Source organism: Lissotriton helveticus, chromosome 5_1, assembly GCF_964261635.1.
Source record: "Lissotriton helveticus chromosome 5_1, aLisHel1.1, whole genome shotgun sequence".
In the NCBI taxonomy this organism is placed as follows: domain Eukaryota; kingdom Metazoa; phylum Chordata; class Amphibia; order Caudata; family Salamandridae; genus Lissotriton; species Lissotriton helveticus.
The window spans coordinates 30,110,426-30,133,952 of record NC_136065.1 but is presented as its reverse complement, the minus strand read 5'-3'; the positions used below and the strand labels follow the sequence as shown (position 1 = coordinate 30,133,952).

General features: G+C 49.4%; 1 protein-coding gene across 1 annotated transcript in view; it reads right to left on the bottom strand.

Moving 5' to 3' along the window:
• Window positions 1–23,527, bottom strand: part of LOC144752363 (butyrophilin-like protein 9) — a 416,572-nt gene that overhangs the window by 576 nt on the left and 392,469 nt on the right. The window lies entirely within an intron of this gene.

Below are 23,527 nucleotides of genomic sequence, written 5' to 3'. Positions count from 1 at the left end.
GGTCAGAGGTCAGCTCATGGCATGGCTCCTAGTGTACCCTGGGGGCAGTGGGGGCACCCCCGGCTCTCGGGTCTTTTAAACAGACCGACTGGTAAGTATCACCTCCGGCTGGGCTCCCACAGGGGTCAATCTCTTTATGTGACCCTCATCTCTACATGCATTAGATGTCCCTGGCACCACAAGTGTGTATTCAGAACAGGCCTCTGAGCTACATCCTTGTATTTTAAAATAAAGAGTTTTACCAGTGTCTGTTTTGTAAAATTCCAAAACGTTATTTCTATTCTGAACTAAGGAATCCCACACGGTGAAAGGAAATGCGTAGAAGTCACAGACTGTGTGAAAACAGCGATTCCAGTTTCAAAGCCCAAAATCCAAATATTGTGCTCGTTGATGTGAGTGTCATGAGTGCGGTATCAGATTCCAATCACATGTATCTCACCCGAGAGGTTACCCCCCCCCCCCCCATCAAGAACCCCAGTCTCCACAGCAATCCACACACCCTGAGGGATGAGAGGCAGAGTCCACACACTCTGAAGGATGAGAGGCGGAGTCCACACACCCTGAAGGATGAGAGGCAGAGTCCACACACTCTGAAGGATGAGAGGCGGAGTCCACACACCCTGAAGGATGAGAGGCAGAGTCCACACACTCTGAAGGATGAGAGGCAGAGTCCACACACCCTGAGGGATGAGAGGCAGAGTCCACACACTCTGAGGGATGAGAGGCAGAGTCCACACACTCTGAGGGATGAGAGGCAGAGTCCACACACTCTGAAGGATGAGAGGCAGAGTCCACAGCTCTGAAGGATGAGAGACAGAGTCCACACACCCTGAAGGATGAGAAGCAGAGTCCACACACCCTGCAGGATGAGAGGCAGAGTCCACACACCCAGAAGGATGAGAGGCAGAGGCCACACACCCTGGAGGATGAGAGGCAGAGTCCACACACCCTGAAGGATGAGAGGCAGAGTCCACACACCCCGAAGGATGAGAGGCAGAGTCCACACACCCTGCAGAATGAGAGGTCAGAGTCCACACACCCTGAAGGATGAGAGGCAGAGTCCACACACCCTGCAGGATGAGAGGCAGAGTCCACACACCCTGAAGGATGAGAGGCAGAGTCCACACACCCTGAAGGATGAGAGGCAGAGTCCACACACCCCGAAGGATGAGAGGCAGAGTCCACACACCCCGAAGGATGAGAGGCAGAGTCCACACAACCTGCAGGATGAGAGGCGGAGTCCACACACCCTAAAGGATGAGAGGCAGAGTCCACACACCCTGAAGGATGAGAAGCAGAGTCCACACACCCTGCAGGATGAGAGGCAGAGTCCACACACCCCGAAGGATGAGAGGCAGAGTCCACACACCCCGAAGGATGAGAGGCAGAGTCCACACACCCTGCAGGATGAGAGGCAGAGTCCACACAATCTGAAGGATGAGAGGCAGAGTCCACACACCCTGAAGGATGAGAAGCAGAGTCCACACACCCTGAAGGTTGAGAGGCAGAGTCCACACACCCTGCAGGATGAGAGGTAGAGCCCACACACCCTGCATGATGAGAGGCAGAGTCCACACACCCTGAAGGATGAGAGGCAGAGTCCACACACCCTGGAGGATGAGAAGCAGAGTCCACACTCCCTGAAGTTTGAGAGGCAGAGTCCACACACCCTGCAGGATGAGAGGTAGAGTCCACACACACTGAAGGATGAGAGCCAGAGTCCACACACCCTGAAGGATGAGAGGCAGAGTCCACACACCCTGAAGGATGAAAAGCAGAGTCCACACACCCTGCAGGATGAGAGGCAGAGTCCACACACCCCGAAGGATGAGAGGCAGAGTCCACACACCCCGAAGGATGAGAGGCAGAGTCCACACACCCTGCAGGATGAGAGGCAGAGTCCACACAATCTGAAGGATGAGAGGCAGAGTTCACACCCTGAAGGATGAGAAGCAGAGTCCACACACCCTGAAGGATGAGAGGCAGAGTCCACACACTCTGAAGGATGAGAGGCGGAGTCCACACACCCTGAAGGATGAGAGGCAGAGTCCACACACCCTGAAGGATGAGAGGCAGAGTCCACACACCCTGAAGGATGAGAGGCAGAGTCCACACACCCTGAAGGATGAGAGGCAGAGTCCACACACCCTGAAGGATGAGAGGCAGAGTCCACACACCCTGCAGGATGAGAGGCGGAGTCCACACACCCTGAAGGATGAGAGGCGGAGTCCACACACCCTGAAGGATGAGAGGTAAAGTCCACACACCCTGAAGGATGAGAGGCAGAGTCCACACACCCTGAAGAATGAGAGGCAGAGTCCACACACCCTGGAGGATGAGAGGCAGAGTCCACACACCCTGAAGGATGAGAGGCAGAGTCCACACACCCTGGAGGATGAGAGGCAGAGTCCACACACCCTGAAGGATGAGAGGCAGAGTCCACACACCCTGAAGGATGAGAGGCAGAGTCCACACACCCTGCAGGATGAGAGGCGGAGTCCACACACCCTGAAGGATGAGAGGCGGAGTCCACACACCCTGAAGGATGAGAGGTAAAGTCCACACACCCTGAAGGATGAGAGGCAGAGTCCACACACCCTGAAGAATGAGAGGCAGAGTCCACACACCCTGGAGGATGAGAGGCAGAGTCCACACACCCTGAAGGATGAGAAGCAGAGTCCACACACCCCTAAGGATGAGAGGCAGAGTCCACACACCCTGAAGGATGAGAAGCAGAGTCCACACACCCTGCAGGATAAGAGGTAGAGCCCACACACCCTGCAGGATGAGAGGCAGAGTCCACACACCCTGAAGGATGAGAGGCAGAGTCCACACACCCTGGAGGATGAGAAGCAGAGTCCACACTCCCTGAAGTATGAGAGGCAGAGTCCACACACCCTGCAGGATGAGAGGCAGAGTCCACACACACTGAAGGATGAGAGGCAGAGTCCACACACCCTGAAGGATGAGAGGCAGAGTCCACACACCCTGCAGGATGAGAGACAGAGTCCACACACCCTGGAGGATGAGAGGTAGAGTCCACACACCCTGGAGGATGAGAGGCAGAGTCCACAGCTCTGAAGGATGAGAGACAGAGTCCACACACCCTGAAGGATGAGAAGCAGAGTCCACACACCCTGAAGGATGAGAGGAAGAGTCCACAAACCCTGAAGGATGAGAGGAAGAGTCCACACACCCTGAAGGATGAGAGGCGGAGTCCACACACCCTGAAGGATGAGAGGCAGAGTCCACACACCCTGAAGGATGAGAGGCAGAGTCCACACACCCTGAAGGATGAGAGGCAGAGTCCACACACCCCGAAGGATGAGAGGCAGAGTCCACACACCCTGAAGGATGAGAGGCAGAGTCCACACACCCTGAAGGATGAGAGGCAGAGTCCACACACCCTGAAGGATGAGAGGCAGAGTCCACACACCCTGAAGGATGAGAGGAAGAGTCCACACACCCTGAAGGATGAGAGGCGGAGTCCACACACCCTGCAGGATGAGAGACAGAGTCCACACACCCTGGAGGATGAGAGGTAGAGTCCACACACCCTGGAGGATGAGAGGCAGAGTCAACACACTCTGGAGGATGAGAGGCAGAGTCCACAGCTCTGAAGGATGAGAGACAGAGTCCACACACCCTGAAGGATGAGAGGAAGAGTCCACACACCCTGAAGGATGAGAGGAAGAGTCCACACACCCTTAAGGATGAGAGGCGGAGTCCACACACCCTGAAGGATGAGAGGAAGTGTCCACACACCCTGAATGATGAGAGGCGGAGTCCACACACCCTGAAGGATGAGAGGAAGAGTCCACACACCCTGAAGGATGAGAGGCAGAGTCCACACACCCTGTAGAATGAGAGGCAGAGTCCACACACACTGAAGGATGAGAGGCAGAGTCCACCACTCTGAAGGATGAGAGGCAGAGTCCACACACCATGAAGGATGAGAGGCAGAGTCCACACACCCTGAAGGATGAGAAGCAGAGTCCACCCACCCTGAAGGATGAGAAGCAGAGTCCACACACCCTGCAGGATGAGAGGCAGAGTCCACACACCCTGAAGCTCTGATACAGGAACAAGGCACTCACAGTGGAAGATGGTGGAATCTTACTGCATGGTTACCCCCACTTTTTGCCTGGTGTTTTGTTGGTTTTTGACTTAGTTAGCTGATATCCTGCTATTCAGGGCCCCAGCCTAGCTGTTTTCTCTCTAAATGGATACCATGTACTCTAGGTACATGTTATGTTATGTTATGTTAAAAAGATTTTATATAGCGCACGGCTACTCTGGGGAGTGTCCCGGCGCTTTAATAAAAGCTAGGAGACAGACAACGGGGCGAAAAGGGATCAGACATACGGACCTACTGGACAAAAAGCCAAGACTTTAGCTCCCTCCTAAAACCTGAGAGACTTGCGTTAAGTCTCATGGACACTGGCAGAGAGTTCCAGAGCTTGGGCGCCAGATAGCGGAAAGAGCGTCCACCAATTCTGGCCCGTTTGATTGATGGAACTTGAGCCAGAGCCAAGGAAACTGACCTTAGCGTCCTCGTAGGAAGATAGAATGCCAAACGATTCCTAATGTATTTAGCTCCTGTGCCATGAAGCGCCTTAAAAGTCAGTGAGAGAGCCTTGAAAATCACTCGTTTTTTAATGGGGAGCCAGTGGAGATTTTTTAATAAAATAGTTGCACTGGTTCTGCGATGAAGCCCGTAAATGGCTCTGGCAGCAGCATTCTGCACGACCTGCAGGCGAGAAAGAAGAAACTCCGGCAGGCCCAAGTAAAGAACATTGGAGTAGTCCAAACGAGAGCCAATGAGCGCCTGGACAGTAACCTTCCGGTGGCAGAGGGCCAACAGAGGAAGAAATTTTCTCAGCATCTTAATAATGCCGAAGCCTTTGCCAACAAGACCCAACACCTGAGGCTTCAAGGTAAGACCGTCGTCTATCTGGACCTCCAGATTCTTGGCCCTGGAGGATACAGCTGCAGGGGGAAACATAGCCGGCGGCCACCAGGTCAGCCATCTGGGGTCGGCGGGACAGCCAAAAAACAGCAACTCCGACTTGTCGGAGTTACATTTCAGGCTGTGCCGTTCGAACCAGTCAAAGACGGCTCCCAGACAGCCTCTGATCTGCCCCCCATCGAAATCGGACCCCTTCTGACTGGTAAAAAGAAGCTGGGTGTCATCAGCGTAGGACACGATCTGGGCACCGAAAGACTCCGCCAGAGCTGCCAGGGGTGTCATATAGATGTTAAACAGCGTAGGGCTCAAAACAGAGCCCTGTGGCACCCCTACCTCAAGAGGTGGCATCTCGGCGGACAAAGGAGGGGCCCAGACCGTTTGCCGACGGCCGGCCAGGAAGGACTTAAACCAATTAAACACCGCTCCCCGCAGCCCAATCTCCCTGAGTCTTAAAAGGAGACTACCGCGGGGAACGGTGTCAAAAGCCGCCGACAAGTCCAGCATAATCAGCATGGCCTTACCTCCCGCATCTAGCACCTCTCTGATGGCATCCGTCACCTCCAGTAGGGCAGTCTCCGTACTCATGTGGGCCCGAAAGCCCGACTGAGTATCATGGAGGATGTTATTGCTCTCCAGGAAGTTCGTAAGAGAGGAGTGAACGTGCTTCTCCACGACTATAGCCAAAGCCGGGAGGAGGGAGATAGGCCTATAGTTGGCGTGCAACAGATGGTCAAGATTGGGCTTCTTCAGAAGCGGCAGTATCAGGGCATGTTTCCAGGCCTGAGGAACAACTCCCAAATTCAGCGAACCGTTAAGCACAGGATTTATAAGCTCATTCATGACAGGAGCCATTTTTGCCAAAATCTTCACTGGGCAAGGATCCAATGGAGAGCCCGATTTAAGTTTAGAAATCAGATCCAAAGAGGAGGCAGGAGAAAGAAAAGGGAAAGTAGCCAAGACCGGACCATCATCCGGGAGTAATACAGAAAGAGGGGCATATATATCAGAGGGGAGCATCAGAGTGGAAAGAGGAAAAGAGTCTTGGATGGTCTTGATTTTGGACGTGAAAAAAGTAGCCATAAGAGACACCCAGGATTCTGAGTGATGAAGTGTGGGCATGGCCGAGCTGGGGGGAGATGAATTCCTTAACAATAAGGAAAATTTCCTTACTGACCATAGCAGCAGCCTCTATTTTACGAACCAGGTAGGCTTTCTTTTCCACCAGAATGCTACTATGATATCCCTTGATGGCCTCCCTGTAAACGATTTTGTCCGAGGGGTCATAGAAGCGTCGCCAGGCTCTTTCCGCTTTCTTACAACTGCGGCGCAAAGCAGCCAGGGAAGTTGAAAACCAAGGGGCAGAAGTCCGAATGCTGTTATTGCGGACAGTAGAAACAGGGGCTAATTCGGCAAAACGCGTTCTTACATCAGTGTTAGAAACGTTGACGGCTCTACGTATGGAAGTAGATGCGTTTCGTGGGGAAAACATAGAGCTGCGTAATGAGATGGTTACCATGAGGAGAGAGGTAGCAGGCCTTTTGCGAGGTAGTCCTACAGGAGCACGAGGGGCTTCGTATATAAGACATTGGACGCTTCCTCCTCCCTCATCGCAAAACCCTACGCAGAGTCAAAGTGGTGGAGCTAGTTCTTCTACCATCCAGGTTATACAGCCACTCCAGCCCCTTCTTTCCCCTCCCGAAAGATTCTTTGGGGACCCCAAAAAATTTGGTGCATTTCTGGGACAATGCAAGTTGCATTTTATGTGCAAGCCCACAGTATTTCCAGACGACCAGTCTAAAACTGCCTTTGTCATGTCATATTTGGGGGGGAATGCTGCTAATTGGTCTTTCCCGCTAATAGAAAGAAATGACCCCGTTCTGTTCAACTTCCCTAACTTTTGTGAGGAAATGAGGAAACTCTTTGACAGGAAGGCACATGCGTTGTCCTTAGATAGAGAACTCATCACACTAAGGCAGGGATCACAAGACCTTTTGTCTTACATTACAAATTTCAATAGACTAGTAATTGAAACTGAGTGGCCAATAGAAAAGAGAACGTCGTTGTTCTATCAAGGATTGCGAAGCGAAGTTAAAGGATGTGTTAGCCCAGGTTGTCCACATGCCAGCTACCTGTGATGAGTTGATCGAATTAACAGTCCAGTTGGATCACCGTCTGCAGGAAAGAAAAGGGAGACAAACAACGTGGTAACAATAGAATCTTTCTTACCAGACCAAGAACAACAACAGAAGAACATCCTGCCTCCTCAGATGGTACAGAACCGATGCAAGTTGGGGGAATAAGAGGTCCTATCAGTACCGAAGAAAGAAACAGAAGGAGGCAGCTGAAGTTGTGTATGTATTGTGGGAAGGATGGACATTTCATAAAAAACTGCACAGCAAAAACCAAACTTCCGGTAAAAGTGAACAAAGATGGGAAGAAGGTGCCTGTAGTAGAGTGGAGAGAGGAGCCGTCGGAAAACTAAACTCCTCAAACATGACAGAGACCCCTTGTTTGAGGCCAGAGAATAACGAGGTCTATCCCGCACTGGTCAATATCTTTGGAAGTATCTGAAGAAAACGCCATATTGCTTCATGCGCTCTTGGATTGTGGGGCTACGGGAAATTTCATTGATCAGAAGTACGCTCATGAATTGGGCATACCCTGCATAAGGAAGCTAAGGCCGGAACCAGTCAAGGCTGTAGATGGCACCGCATTGACCTCAGGACCAATATGTTATCACACAAAGCCTATAACTATGCAGATGGGAGCAACACATTTCGAAATGATACAATTCAATCTCATTGATGCTCCTAATTTCAAACTGATCTTAGGTATGCCATGGTTAACTCTGCATGACCCACATGTGCAATGGGCAGCCCGTACTATAAATATGAACTCTTCGTTTTGCGCGGAGCATTGTACAAAAGAAAGGAACATACAGCCACCAGCAATCGCGGATAATCCTGCAGTGTTATTAGCATGGGGTTGCAGGGCCCAGAGCGTGTGTTTGGTATCATCATTGCCTGAAGTCTACTCAGAATATAAGGATGTATTCAACGAAAGGGAAGCTAGCAGGTTACCTCCCCATAGGGAGTATGATTGCGTGATTGAACTAGAGCCAGGCGCGAGCATACCATGCAGTCGGATATATGCACTCACCGAGGCTGAGAATACATATCTACAATCCTATCTGAAGACGCTCCTGGCATCTGGGTTCATTCGTCCATCCACGTCTCCTGCATCATCGCCACTTTTTTTTATTCCGAAGCGAGAAGGGGGCTTAAGGGCCTGCATCGATTACCGAGCCATCAACAGAGTGACCAAGAAAAACAGGTATCCTCTACCCTTGATTCCGGTATTGATGGATCAGCTAAAGGGAGCCACGGTGTTTACGAAATTGGATCTCAGGGGCGCGTATCACCTGGTCCGTGTTAGGAAAGGCGACGAATGGAAGACGGCTTTTCGTACTAAATATGGGCTGTACGAATATCAAGTCATGCCCTTCGGCCTGTGCAACGCCCCTGCTGCCTTTCAGTACTTCATGGATGAGGTACTAAGAGGACTATTGGATGTCTCATGTATTGTCTATATAGACGATATTTTAATATACTCCGAGTCGGAAGAAGAACATGTACAACATGTGGCGGCGGTGTTGAAACGTCTACAGCAACATACTCTGTTTGCCAAGCTTGAGAAATGCTTGTTCCATGCTTCTGAAGTTGAGTTCTTGGGGTATGTCATTGGTCCTGGAGGCATTTGTATGGATAAACAGAAAACGGAGTCTATCATACACTGGGAATCACCCACTACAGTGAAGAGTTTGCAGAGCTTCCTTGGGTTCTCCAACATTTACAGGAGATTTATTAAAGGTTTTTCCTCCATTGTACAACCCATGACGTTGCTTTTGCGGAAAGGAACACCGTTTCGTTGGAATGATGCAGCGGAAAAAGCCTTTCAGACCTTGAAAAGATGTTTCACGAGTGCTCCTATCCTGCGACATCCAGATCCTACGCAGCCTTTTGTGTTGGAGACAGATGCATCATACTATGCCTTAGGTGGAGTTCTTTCCCAGAGACATCCTGATACGGGGCAGATCCATCCAGTCGCTTTCTTTTCCAAAAAGCTGTCTCCTTGCGAAATCAATTATAGCATCACGGATAAAGAATTACTGGCGATTAAAAGAGCTTGCGAAGAGTGGAGCCATCATCTGATGGGGGCGAAACATACGGTAGAGATATTTACGGACCATCGCAACCTCCTGTTCCTGAAAAGTGCTAGGGCCTTGACTCCAAGACAACTCCGGTGGTCTTTATTCTTTGCTGATTTCGATTTCATCATTAAATACAAACCTGGACCTCAAAATGGGAAGGCAGATGCCCTGTCTAGACCTGTGCCTAGTGCCGAACTCATCGTGATGGAAAATGAGGAGCCTCCTTCTATTCTGCATAAAGCTTCCTTCCAAACCGAAATATCTGCTGTGACAACAACTGAGAGCTTCCTAGAGGAGGTGAAGGAGCAATGCGACATCCCGAACGATCAAGCCTGGGTGGATGAGGATCCTCTGCATCGATGCAAGAAAGATGATTTATTGTTTCATGATAAACAGTTATACATACCTAAGGGTCTTTTACGACAACACGTACTACATTGGATTCATGATTCTCCTTTGGGGGGACATTTGGGGCAACAAAAAACTTTGCAGAATCTGTCTCGTTATTTCTGGTGGGAATCCATGAGGAAGGATACTACTGAATACGTCACTAAATGTTCCATCTGTGTGCAAGTAAAGACTAGTCATCAACCGCCTAGTGGGTTTTTGAGGCCAATACCTGTACCTCCGTCACCATGGCACACGGTATCAATGGACTTCATAGTCGAAATGCCTTCTAGTGGAGGACATACCACCATTTTAGTTGTTATAGATCATTTGACTAAGATTGGGCATTTCATAGCTTTGACTAAGCTACCTACCTCAGGGGAATTAGCTAAGACATTTTTACAACATGTGGTGAGGCTGCATGGAATCCCATCTGTTCTGATAACCGACAGAGGCACACAATTTACATCCAAGTTCTGGAAGGCCCTCTGTACCAGCATGAAGATCGACGCACGTCTGTCATTAAGTTATCACCCCCAGACAGATGGCAAAACTGAGAGGTTAAATCAGACTTTGGAACAATACCTTCGTTGTTTTACTCTACAGCATAGCGATGAATGGAGCACCCTCTTATGGACTGCAGAATTCGCATATAATAATGCCACTCATTCTTCCTTGGGATGTTCCCCCTTTTTCTGTCTCAATGGTTATCACCCTAACATGTTGCCATTTGCACAACCAGTCACTTCCTCTCATCCTTCTATACAGGAACACCATGCACATCTGAAACGGGTGTTACAGGGGGCTAAGCAACATCTAATTGAATCTCGAGACAGGGATAAGCTCTATGCAGACAAGAATAGGAAACCTGAGCCATCCTATAGAATAGGTGACAAAGTGTGGCTCAGTACTAAACACCTGAAGTTCAAAGGGAATACCAGACTACAACCTAGGTTTGTAGGGCTGTATGCCATTCACAGCATTATTAACCCTGTTGCCATGAAACTCACCCTTCCAGCTACGTGGCATATTCATCCCGTGTTTCATGTTTCCCTTCTGAAACCTTGTATTCCGCACACTAGGTTGTCTTCCAAACCTTGCCCTTTGGAGGTAGAAGGGGAGTTGGAGTACGAGGTTAGGGCCATTCTTGATTCCAAAAGAGTACGGGGAAGGGTGCTCTATCTTGTGGATTGGAGAGGGTATGGCCCTGAGGACCGTTCTTGGGAACCTCGGTGTAACTTACATTGTTCTGCGCTCCTACGGCGTTTCCACGCAAGGTTTCCTGGGAAGCCTGGTGGACCGCCGGGACGTCGGCCGTAGAGAAGGGGTTCTGTAACATTTCAGCCCTGAGTATGGGTATTCCAATGAATGATTGTGATGGGGTGTAAACTACATGTCCCAGAAATCCAGGGACTGTGAGTCTCCTTCTCTCTGTCTCCTACCCTACACTGCCTATTTCAACACTTCCTGTCTCTGACTCGGGTGCTTGTCACCTGATATCGTAGTGATGCCTTGTTCGTAGTACTTCGTTTCATTGGAGCCTGTGACAGTGTTTCCTGATGATCTATGGCGGTAGCGCATGTACGCGCTGGAGTCCTGCAAACCGCGAAGACCTGTTGAATTCGTCAGCGCATTGCCGCGCTGAATCTTTGAAGTACTGAGACGCGCTGAACGTTGAAGCGCGAGGATTTGTTTGTGTTTGTCAGCGCATTGCCGCGCTGAATCACAGAACCGTTTAGAGAAGGAGTTAAGCGCGTGCCGCGCTGGATTAGAGAGGTTGGTTCAAGACTCTTGTTGGGATATTCTGGGTTGTACTGCACGTATGGAAAAGCTCAGAAGACTCATCTAAGCATCAGTTACCAATATATATTCTCAGAGGCTCATCTGGATTCAGATAAGTACTACTGTTGGGAGTGATACTACATCCAAGCAAGTACAGTGAACTACAACTGTCATTCTCCAATCTGGAGTTACGTTGAAGTACCTTTATGTTATTTTTCTTGCTTTATTTTTCTCTTTTGTGCCTTTTCTGTGGAGAAACTTGCGGCAGTTTAAACTGTAAGTTATATACACACATAGTCAAATTGATCTACTCCGCAAGGTGTGTATGGTCTGTATGACGTGTCCTCTCTCCCCTACAGGGTTCATGGCTATTGATGAGTGACTCCCAGCAGCTTCCAACCAGTTCGGAATTGCTGATTTAGACTGCTGCAACTTTATTGTTTATTTATCCATTTTTCCCCTTCTCCTGTGCTGGTGCCCTCTGTTAGAGTTTCACAAATACTCACAGGAGGTTCCACATAGGGGAGGACGGAAACTAGCATCGGTCATCGCTCCTGCTGTATCCGGATTTGGAGGTTAGTTAACCTGGGTTCACTTCGTGACACCCAGTCAAAAGATCAGGGCTTGATCCATCACCGTTTTTTTTGCTCATTGCGCCATCCCAGTTCAGAACCTGGCTACATGCAAATTAGTCTGTCCCTGGCCCAGTGCATCATGGGAACAGGGCAGACCAAACTACCAAGTCAATTCTTTACTGGAAAGGAAACAAGCTTCCGGGGACCGGTTTCTGGCATTACAGCCGTCTTCGGCCCGGCTTGCTTGAATCCTGATGGTGCAGTGAGCAAGGGACTCACATCTGAGCATACCCTTCCACACTTGTGGTGGCTAAAACGATTCAAAAAGGGGTTGGTGATGGACAGAGTATCTCAATTAAGCCGAATACTCCTACCCAGTCAAAAGATCAGGGCTTGATCCATCACCGTTTTTTAGCTCACTGCACCATCCCAGTTCAGAACCTGGCTACATGCAAATTAGTCTGTCCCTGGCCCAGTGCATCATGGGAACAGGGCAGACCAAACTACCAAGCCAATTCTTTACTGGAAAGGAAATAAGCTTCCGGGGACCTGTTTCTGGCATTACAGCCGTCTTCGGCCCGGCTTGCTTGAATCCTGATGGTGCAGTGAGCAAGGGACTCACATCTGAGCATACCCTTCCACACTTGTGGTGGCTAAAACTATTCAAAAAGGGGGTGGTGATGGACAGAGTATCTGAATTAAGCAGAATACTCCTACCCAGTCAAAAGATCAGGGCTTGATCCATAACCATTTTTTAGCTCACTGCACCATCCTAGTTCAGAACCTGGCTACATGCAAATTAGTCTGTCCCTGGCCCAGTGCATCATGGAAACAGGGCAGACCAAACTACCAAGCCAATTCTTTACTGGAAAGGAAACAAGCTTCCGGGGACCGGTTTCTGGCATTACAGCCGTCTTCGGCCCGGCTTGCTTGAATCCTGATGGTGCAGTGAGCAAGGGACTCACATCTGAGCATACCCTTCCACACTTGTGGTGGCTAAAACGATTCAAAAAGGATTCAAAAAGGGGGTGGTGATGGACAGAGTATCTGAATTAAGCAGAATACTCCTACCCAGTCAAAATATCAGGGCTTGATCCATCACCGTTTTTTAGCTCACTGCACCATCCCAGTTCAGAACCTGGCTACATGCAAATTAGTCTGTCCCTGGCCCAGTGCATCATGGGAACAGGGAAGACCAAACTACCAAGCCAATTCTTTACTGGAAAGGAAACAAGCTTCCGGGGAACGGTTTCTGGCATTACAGCCGTCTTCGGCGTGGCTTGCTTGAATCCTGATGGTGCAGTGAGTAAGGGACTCACATCTGAGCATACCCTTCCTCACTTGTGGTGGCTAAAACGATTCAAAAAGGGGGTTGTGATGGACAGAGTATCTGAATTAAGCAGAATACTCCTACCCAGTCAAAAGATCAGGGCTTGATCCATCACCGTTTTTTAGCTCACTGCACCATCCCAGTTCAGAACCTGGCTACTTGCAAATTAGTCTGTCCAAGGCCCAGTGCATCATGGGAACAGGGCAGACCAAACTACCAAGCCAATTCTTTACTGGAAAGGAAACAAGCTTCCGGGGACTGGTTTCTGGCATTACAGCCGTCTTCGGCCTGGCTTGCTTGAATCCTGATGGTGCAGTGAGCAAGGGACTCACATCTGAGCATACCCTTCCACACTTGTGGTGGCTAAAACGATTCAAAAAGGGGGTGGTGATGGACAGAGTATCTGAATTAAGCAGAATACTCCTACCCAGTCAAAAGATCAGGGCTTGATCCATCACCGTTTTTTAGCTCACTGCACCATCCCAGTTCAGAACCTGGCTACATGCAAATTAGTCTGTCCCTGGCCCAGTGCATCATGGGAACAGGGCAGACCAAGCTACCAAGCCAATTCTTTACTGGAAAGGAAACAAGCTTCCGGGGACCGGTTTCTGGCATTACAGCTGTCTTAATTCATATATTCTGTCCATCACCATCCCCTTTTCTGAATTGTTTTTGGCCACTACAGGTGTGGCAGGGTATGCTCAGACATGAGTCCCTTGCTCACTGCATCACTAGGATTCAAGCAAGCCGGGCCGACGACGGCTGAAATGCCAGAAACCGGTCCCCGGAAGCTTGTCTCCTTTCCAGTAAAGAATTGGCTTGGTAGTTTGGTCTGCCCTGTTCCCATGATGTATGGGGTCAGACTAATTTGCATATAGCCAGGTTCTGAACTGGGGTGATGCAGTGAGCTAAAAAACGGTGATGGATCAAGCCCTGATCTATTGACTGGGTATGAGTGTCTTGATAATTCAGATATTCTGTCCATCACCACCCCCTTTTCTGAATCGTGTAAGGTGTCAAACACTTTGGAATACTACCCCCCCCCCACCGCCAGTCCTGGCGGTGGGGGTAGCATTCAACCCTTCTAGAGGGAGAACACATGCACATACTGGTATACCCGGTTAAAGTTAAACAGAGCCTCAGCATCACAAAATGGATGTTGCTGCCACAGACACAAGTCTGCCCTCCTGCTGCTGGATGAAACTCCGGCAGGGGAGGCCTGGACACGAGTTTCCTGTCCATGGAGGTGCTAGCATCTCCCCAGGCAGGCTGCCTGAGCTGAACTTTGCAAGACTGAGGATTTCACATCCTGTTAAACCATCTGGCAAAAGTACCTCAAAGCCCTTCCCCTGATGACGAGGGGGAGCGTCACTAATAGCCTCAGATCGGGGAACATCCTTTACAATGCAACTATTACAACGAAGTACCTTGATGACGCAACCATTACAACGCAACTTTTACAAAGAATTGCGCTGGGGGGCGCTCTAGGATAGGGAATAGTTTCCAACACCTTCCCTACTATCGACGCGGACTGGAGTTGGAATAGTAAATTAAACTATTCACTATCCAGCGCCCCCCAACGCAAGTCGTTGTAACGTCTTGCATTGTAAAACTTGTGTCGTAAAGGCATGCGTTGTAATAGCATGCGTTGTAACGTCATACATCCCTCAGATCTAGGTGCTTTGGTTTTGAACTCTGAAGTGCCCACGGCCGAATTTCAATCAGTGACAGCTTGTCACAGACTGAGGTGGAGTCAGCAGTCTCACTGATCCTATCACACTCTGTGATGAGTGAGGGACTGCTGCCTTCCCTCATTGACTGACCTGAGGGAACGCAGCAGTCCCAAATCCCCTGGAACCTCCGAGGCTTCCCTCCCGGAGAGCTGCAGAGAAGGTAAGTTTTTTGTTTTTTGGTGCACGCATGACTCCTGCAGAGCTTAACAACAGATGCTACTAGGAAAAACTGCATAGACTTCGGATGGTTGTTGAATTGTTCTGTTCTTCATTATTGCCATGGTTGGAGTGTGCTAGGCATGTATGGACTTGGGAAACAACCTTTTCAACACAACCATTATACCGCACTACACTTACAACGCAGGCATCACATCGCAACCTCCTTTACAATGCGTGACACTACAACGCAGTCATTGCAACGCATACCATTACAATGCATGACACTACATCGCATGTCACTACAACGCAGGCATTACAACGCATACCATTACAACACATACCATTGGAGTTAGAATAGTAATTTTTAACCCCTACATTATCCAACACTTACCCTACTGTTGCAGCCCCTGGAGTTAGAATAGTAATTTTTACCCCTACGCTATTCAATACTTACCTTAAATGCAACGTAATAGTATGCGTTGTAATGGTATGCGTTGTAAAGGTAGTATGCGATGTAATGGAATGAGTTGTAAAAGTAGTTTTTAAAATGCGATGTAGTGTCATGCGATGTAATGGAATGCGTTGTAGTGGATGTTGCGATGTAAAAATTGCGTAGTAAGTGCATGCGTTGTAAATGTGTGCGTTGTAATGTCATACATTCATGGCTATACCAGAAGATGGGGACTTGCAAGCCAAAAGAATATTGTAACTGTACTTCTCGAACTGAAAACTAGCATTATATTGTAGCTATGATTTGCACTAAAGTTACAACCAACTGTGTAATTTACCTTGATGCCAAATACCATGTCGGTCTGTATTAAACACCAAAAACGTATATATGTAAGTGTATTTGGGAGTGAGTGTTGTGAATTGGTGTGTGTGTGAATGCATGGGTGCGAGTGAGTATGTATGTGTGAATGCATGGGTGGGGGTGAGTGTGCTTGTGTGAGTGTGTGAATGCATGGGTGGGGGTGAGTGTGCATGTGTGAGTGTGTGAATGCATGGGTGGGGGTGAGTGTTTATGTGTGAGTGTGTGAATGCATGGGTGGGGGTGAGTGTGCATGTGTGAGTGTGTGTATGCATGGGTGCGAGTGAGTGTGCATGTGTGAATGCATGGGTACGAGTGAGTGTGCATGTGTGAGTGTGTGAATGCATGGGTGGGGGTGAGTGTTTGTGTGAGTTTGTGATTGCATGGGTGGGGGTGAGTGTGCATGTGTGAGCGTGTGAATGCATGGGTCGGGGTGAGTGTGCATGTGTGAGTGTGTGAATGCATGGGTGGGGGTGAGTGTGCATGTGTGAGTGTGTGAATGCATGGGTGGGGGTGAGTGTGCATGTGTGAGTGTGTGAATGCATGGATGGGGTGAGTGTTTATGTGTGAGTGTGTGAATGCATGGGTGTGAGTGAGTGTGCATGTGTGAATGTGTGAATGCATGGGTGGGGGTGAGTGTGCATGTGTGAGTGTGTGAATGCATGGGTGGGGGTGAGTGTGCATGTGTGAGTGTGTGAATGCATGGGTGGGGGTGAGTGTGCATGTGTGAGTGTGTGTATGCATGGGTGCGAGTGAGTGTGCATGTGTGGGTGTGTGAATGCATGGGTGCGAGTGAGTGTGCATGTGTGAGTGTGTGAATGCATGGGTGGGGGTGAGTGTGCATGTGTGAACGTGTGAATGCATGGGTGGGGGTGAGTGTGCATGTGTGAGTGTGTGAATGCATGGGTGGGGGTAAGTGTGCCTGTGTGAGTGTGTGAATGCATGGGTGGGGGTGAGTGCATGTGTGAGTGTGTGAATGCATGGGTGCGAGTGAGTGTGCATGTGTGAGTGTGTGAATGCATGGGTGGGGGTGAGTGTGCATGTGTGAACGTGTGAATGCATGGGTGGGGGTGAGTGTGCATGTGTGAGTGTGTGAATGCATGGGTGGGGGTGAGTGTGCATGTGTGAGTGTGTGAATGCATGGGTGGGGGTGAGTGTGCATGTGTGAGTGTGTGAATGCATGGGTGCGAGTGAGTGTGCATGTGTGAGTGTGTGAATGCATGGGTGGGGGTGAGTGTGCATGTGTGAGTGTGTGAATGCATGGGTGGGGGTGAGTGTGCATGTGTGAGTGTGTGAATGCATGAATGGGGGTGAGTGTTTATGTGTGAGTGTGTGAATGCATGGGTGGGGGTGAATGTGCATGTGTGAGTGTGTGTATGCATGGGTGCGAGTGAGTGTGCATGTGTGGGTGTGTGAATGCGATGGGTGCGAGTGAGTGTGCATGTGTGAGTGTGTGAATACATGGGTGGGGGTGAGTGCGTATGTGTGAGTGTGTGGCCCCAGCCTCCCTCACTGCTTACATTACTGGCCACCACTGCTCTCTATACACCTTTTCAGATTGTCAGTAAGCTTGTTGTATCAGATGTTCGACTTGAATAGTATTTACCTTTTAGGCTGCTCCACTTCCCTGTGCAAGAATGAAGGCCGAGGCTTATACTTACGTGGTAAGCTTGTTCCAAAGTCAGAGCATTACTTTTTCACGTTGTGTTCACAGAGTGAAATACTGTATATATGTTTTGCCATATGTTTCTGGTTAACATGTATTGGTTTTTTCCGTTTTAAACACTTTATTAGGTGAGTGAAAGGGTTACACAGCTTCATGCCTACAACCAATCGTTTGGCTGGCAGCGCTCAAGGAGAGTATATGCTACCAGCATAAAAAAAAAAGTCAACACTTGTTAACACAGCAAGCCGCCTACAACCGCTTAGGGCCGGCCGCGTCTCAACGTATAGGCATTTGACAAACATATGTGTGCATGATAGAACCCTTACAAAAAAGAAAATTGCGGTGTACACAGAAGCTCCTTGGCAACCTCGAGTCTAGGAATTTATAATCAGGAAGTAATAGGTAGCACATCTTAACACAGTGACCCCATCATACGATACATTCAGGCATACTCAGGACTAACATGGAAAAATGATAAAAGGAGCGCTCGGGAGCCCCTACATTACGAAACATCCCACCGGGGTGTAACAGAACACAGAGGCCATCAATTAGTACACTGCGTGCAGGAAAGGGCATCTGATGCGCTTAACGACATGGGAAGAATATGCATTCACCTAAGCATCAGCATTTGGTTGGTCGTCTGCCTCAGCGCGGGACAGTGGATAAGCCGCGAATGGCGCCCATATATCTCTGGGCCGAGAACTGCTAGGTAGAATTCAGCATAAAGGGCGGATTGCTCCTGGCAGTGAATCATGTCTGTGAGCCAATCCTTGAATTTTGGTGCTCTGCCCCTGCCCCACTTGCAGGCTATGCGGCGTTTGGCCATCAACAAAGCAAGTGCTATAAATCTGCGATGCGCTATTGGGACCTGTTTGACATAGCTCAATAGTGCGATTAAGGGTGTGGCCTCAATGCGTGTATTGGTTATCTGGTTGAGGGCTGTGAAGACATGACCCCAGTCTTTCAAAATGGTAGGACATTCTCAGGCCAAGTGCAAAAAATCAGCCTGCGGTGCATGACACCTGTCGCAGTGATCTGTGTCTCGCAGCTGGTGTCTGTGCATACCAGCCGGAGTGCAGTATAATCTATGCAAATATTTATAATGTAGTATCCGAAACCGACTACTGGCAGATACACGCTCAGTTTGCTAGCAACAATATTCCCACTGTTCTTCTGTTATGGATGTTCCCAGTTCAGCCTCCCGTTTAGTACAGGATGGCGAATCTATTGTCGTGGGTCTAGTGTGTGTGATCCGATAGATGAGTGAGACCAGCCGACTAAGAGAGGATTGCTGTAGCATAGCGTGTAATGGAGGGAGCATTGGGGGTTCGGTAGGAAAGTCAGTGTGAAGCGCTCTCATGCCTTGTTTAAGTCTGATATACAGAAAACTATCTAATGGAGTATGGTGTGTATCCTTGAATATTTCATCCGAGTCCCTGAATGTACCATCAGTGTAGAGGTTCCCCCACATTAAAACGGACACGCACCGCTGCATCTTGTGGAAGACAGCCTCCTGTAAAAGTGGCATGTCTGGATGGTAGGCCAAAGGGAGCAATGGCGAATATAGCAGGGGGAGATCAAACAAGCTCGTTAGCCATTGCCATGCCATGATCGTGGCGTTTACTGTAGTCTGCGTGCGCTCTCGAGCATTCAGAATCATATAAACTGCCCCCTCTATCGGAACTGGGTGTAACAACCAGTGTTCAACCGCAAGCTGTGGCATGTATTTGGGCTGTCGAATCCAAAAGTATAAATAGTGTGCCTGAGCGCTAAGGTAATAGAGTTCAAAATCAGGAATACCGAACCCAACCACAGCATAAGGTCTATTGAGTATTGACCATTTCAATCTGGCTCGTTTGCCGTCCCATACCAGCCTGCTCAGTTCCGATCGGGGGGATGCAAAAAAATGTCTCCCAGGGAAATAAGGAATATTTAAGAACAAATAGAGTAGTTGGGGTAGAATTACCATCTTAATCAAGGATGCTCTCCCTGCCATAGAGTGCGGGAGTGTTACCCAGCGGTCAATCCTATCCGTGAGGCGGGATAGTGCCACCCCATAATTGAGTCTCATGAGTTCCTCCCTGTCCCTAGTGATTTTGATGCCCAAGTAACGCAAGTCTCCATCGCACCACTCTAATGTATAGTCCAAAGGAAAATGCGTCACTGCGTCGGTTAGCGGGAAGAAACAGGACTTACTCCAATTTATTTGGACGCCAGACAGATGACCAAATGTCACAAATTCTCTTAGTAGGGTATTCAAATTGTATTGTGGGTCCCGAACGTATAGAGTAATATCGTCGGCATACATGGAGATTAATATCTGCCTCATGTTGCATCGGAGGGCTAAATCATTGTGGCGTTGTCGTAGGCGTGCCGCCAACGGCTCTGTAGCGAGAGCAAACAAGAGGTGGGACAATGGGCACCCTTGATACGTGCCCCTGGTGAGCAAAAATTTTTGTGAGAGCTGTCCATTAATCAGTACCGTTGCACCAGGCTGATGATACAACAGGCGTATCCATGATAAAAACAAAGGGGGGAAGCCCATGCGTTTCATTATTCCAAAAAGGAACGGCCACTCAAGCGAATCAAAAGCTTTTGTTGCATCCAGAAAGACCGCTGCAAGGGGTAGCTCAGGGGCCAAACTATGTAGCAATGTAAAGAGGGTCCTTAGGTTATGGGAGGTGGATCTACCAGGGACGAATCCAGACTGATCTGGCAATATCAGGTGTTCCAACAAAAGACTCACTCAGATGGCGATGAGTTTGGCCAAGATCTTAGCATCACAATTAAGGAGGGAAAGGGGCCGATAGGACCCACATAAGTGAGCAGGCTTATCTGATTTTAACAACAAAATAATAAGTGCTTCCCTCATAAAGGCAGATAGAGAACCCACGTCGAGCGATTCCTCATAAGCTTCACGTAGAATGGGGGCCATCAAATCAATATAAGTTTTATAAAATTCAATGGGTATGCCATCCATCCATGTGACCTTACCCAACTGAAGGCCCATTATGGCCTCTCGTATTTCGTCTAATTCAAAGGGCGCACATAGAAATTCCCGATGTACATCACTGAGCCCTCCAAGTGCCACGTCTCCCAGGTACGCATCTAGGTCTAACTTTTTGGAGTCAGAGGTCGTGTATAGAGCTTCATAGTGGTTAGTAAAATCACCAAGAATGCTCGCAGTATCACAGTGGCGCGTGCCATCCAGTCCTTATATCTCTAACACAAAACTAGAGTGTCGGGGACGCCGGATTACATCCGCCAATGCCTAGCCAGGATGTGCCCCCTCACCATAACGGCGAGCCTGCCAGTGCTTCTCCCTGAAGCGCGTATCTCTGTGTGCCTCTTGCATGTAGTCATTAAGCGTGGATCTAAATTTCTCTTGCGTTTCACCATCCGGTGTGCGCCTCAGTGTAGCCTCCAATGCCAGCAGCTCACACTCTAATCTAGACAGAGTATTAAGGATATCGTTTAGGATCCCTGACCCCTTAGAGATGCAGTAACCTCTGATAGTAACATTGAAGGCTTCCCAAATCGTGTCTACACTGTGAACTGACCCCTTGTTTCGCTCAAAGAAGTCCTGCACTTCCTCGCGCAGCTCATCCTGGAAGACTATATCTGAGAGCATGCGCGTGTTAAGTCACCATGCGCTGCACGGGGGGCTAAAGTCAGCGTATGAAAAAGCAAGCCAGACAGGGGCATGGTCAGAATATGTCCTAGCGAAGTGACGAGACTGGCACAGTGCGGGGCCAAGACCCCGAGAGACAAGCCTAATATCCAGTTGGGCCCAAGTGGCGGCATAAGCCGTGAAGTGTGTACCCTCCCTGTCCAGGGGATGCATGTGTCGCCAGGCACCTAGCAACTGGTTATCCTCTATGATGTCTTTAAGCAATAAACTAGATTTAGTGCGATGGTGCGGGTCAGGGTGCGATCTGTCCAGGGCTGGTGCATATGTGACGTTAAAGTCACCTCCCCATATTATGTGTGTGGACCCTATGCGTCTTATCGCCTCCCACAGGGAAGAGGGGTGTATACATTCGGTCCATAACAACACACCAGCGTAACCGATTCCAGGCCCAGCCTACCCCAGATCATACAATACCATCCCTGATCGTCCCTAGCCGAGCCCACCAGGTGAAAGGGAACTCGTTTCTTGATTAAAATCCCAGTACCCCTAGCGTAAGAGGAATAGGAAGAGAAGATGCTATGCGCAGCCCATCGGGACGCAAAGGTGGTGGGCCTCAGAGGTGAAAAATGCATTTCTTGCAGCATTGCTATGTGTGTATGGTGCCTATCTAGGTATGCCAATATCTGCTGCTTTTTCCTAGGGTCCCCGAGCCTCCTAACATTCCATTTGAGAACGTTTAGTCGTGTGCCGGCGTCGTTAGCCATGAAACTTCAGGGTATGTGTAAGAGCTAATAGAGTGTATGGTGTTGCACGTGCACTGATTGATCCGAGACATACCAAATACTTCCGTGTATCAAAATTACTCATGTATATAAAAACACCAACTTTGACAAACCCGTCTTCCCCCGTCCAACCCCCCCACCCACTGAAGCAACCCCAACTCGCCAGTATAGAAAACCCTCCCAGCCCTCCCTACCCACCCAATCCAACAATCACAGAGAAACAAACCTCGCCAGCTCTTGTGGCCAGGCAAGTGGGGGGAATACCCTTTGGAGGCCATCTGGGTGGCAACACAAACCACCCCTTGCCCTAGGAGCTCGTGTAGAAAAACACTGCAACTCCAACAAGCATTAGGGGTGCCCGGCGAGTCATCTACTGGCAGCCCAGAGGAGTCCCCATCTTGGCTAGCTTACAGTTCAAATAGCATCTGTACCAATGTGAAGGGACCATACCCACAGGAGCTAATGTTCAAATCAAAGCAAGCATAGATCAGAGCACCTTACTGTTCATACGCGCCTGCACCCTCCATCGGTGACTGCCGTCCATCCTCTTCACCTCCCGCAGAGCGAGCCTTGTGCCGAAGATGTTTGAGAAAATCGTCCACCTGCTGCGGTTTTGTAAAGAATTATTGTCGACCCTGGTGAGTCACTCGTAACCGTGCCGGGTATAGGAGAGCATAGTCGATTTGGGCATTTCGCAGTTTTGCTTTAACTTCCAGGAATTTCCTCCGTTCTTCCTGAACCAGGGGTGTGAAGTCGGGGAACATGGTTAAGGAGTTCCCCTCATAGGATAACGATTGCTTGCCGCGGCTGGCCCGAAACGCAACGTCCCGGTACCTGTAGTTCAGAAGTCTGGCAATTATGGGCCTCGGAGTCACGCAAGGTTTGGGTCTAGGGCCCAGCGATCTGTGCGCTCGCTCAACAATGAACTGGGAGGAGAAAGCCTCAGAACCCACCGCAGCCAACAGAAGCTTCTCCACATAGTCCTCCATGCGACTGGTGTTTGTGGATTCCAGAATCCCTATGATACGTATGTTGTTTCTTCGATTCCTCGCTTCTAAATCCTCATTCTTGAAAGCAATGCCGCGGAGCAAATTATCCATCCTAGATAGCTGGGAAGTGTGCCTGGCCACCACGTCGTCTGAGTCCGATAAACGCCACTCCGCCTCCGTAATGCGCTCCTCGTGAGCATCCATTTTGTGGGCAATCTCATCCATGCGGGAGGACAGCCTGTCGACCTTGTCCGCTATGGTTACAAATCCCTGGCGCACCTCCCGCAGGACGTCCTGTACCTCTGGGGGTTGAACCGTCACGGCATCAGCTGAGTCAGCAGTGGTCAAGGTGGCAGGTGGATCTTGTCCCGTCCGGGCATGCCGCTTGGGAGCGTCAAAGTTGATCTTGGGCTGTCTCACATCCGTCTTACCCATGATGGCGTACATGCAAGCCTTAGGATCAGTTCCAGCCAAGGACAGGGACGAACGCGGAGTTTTGCCACAAC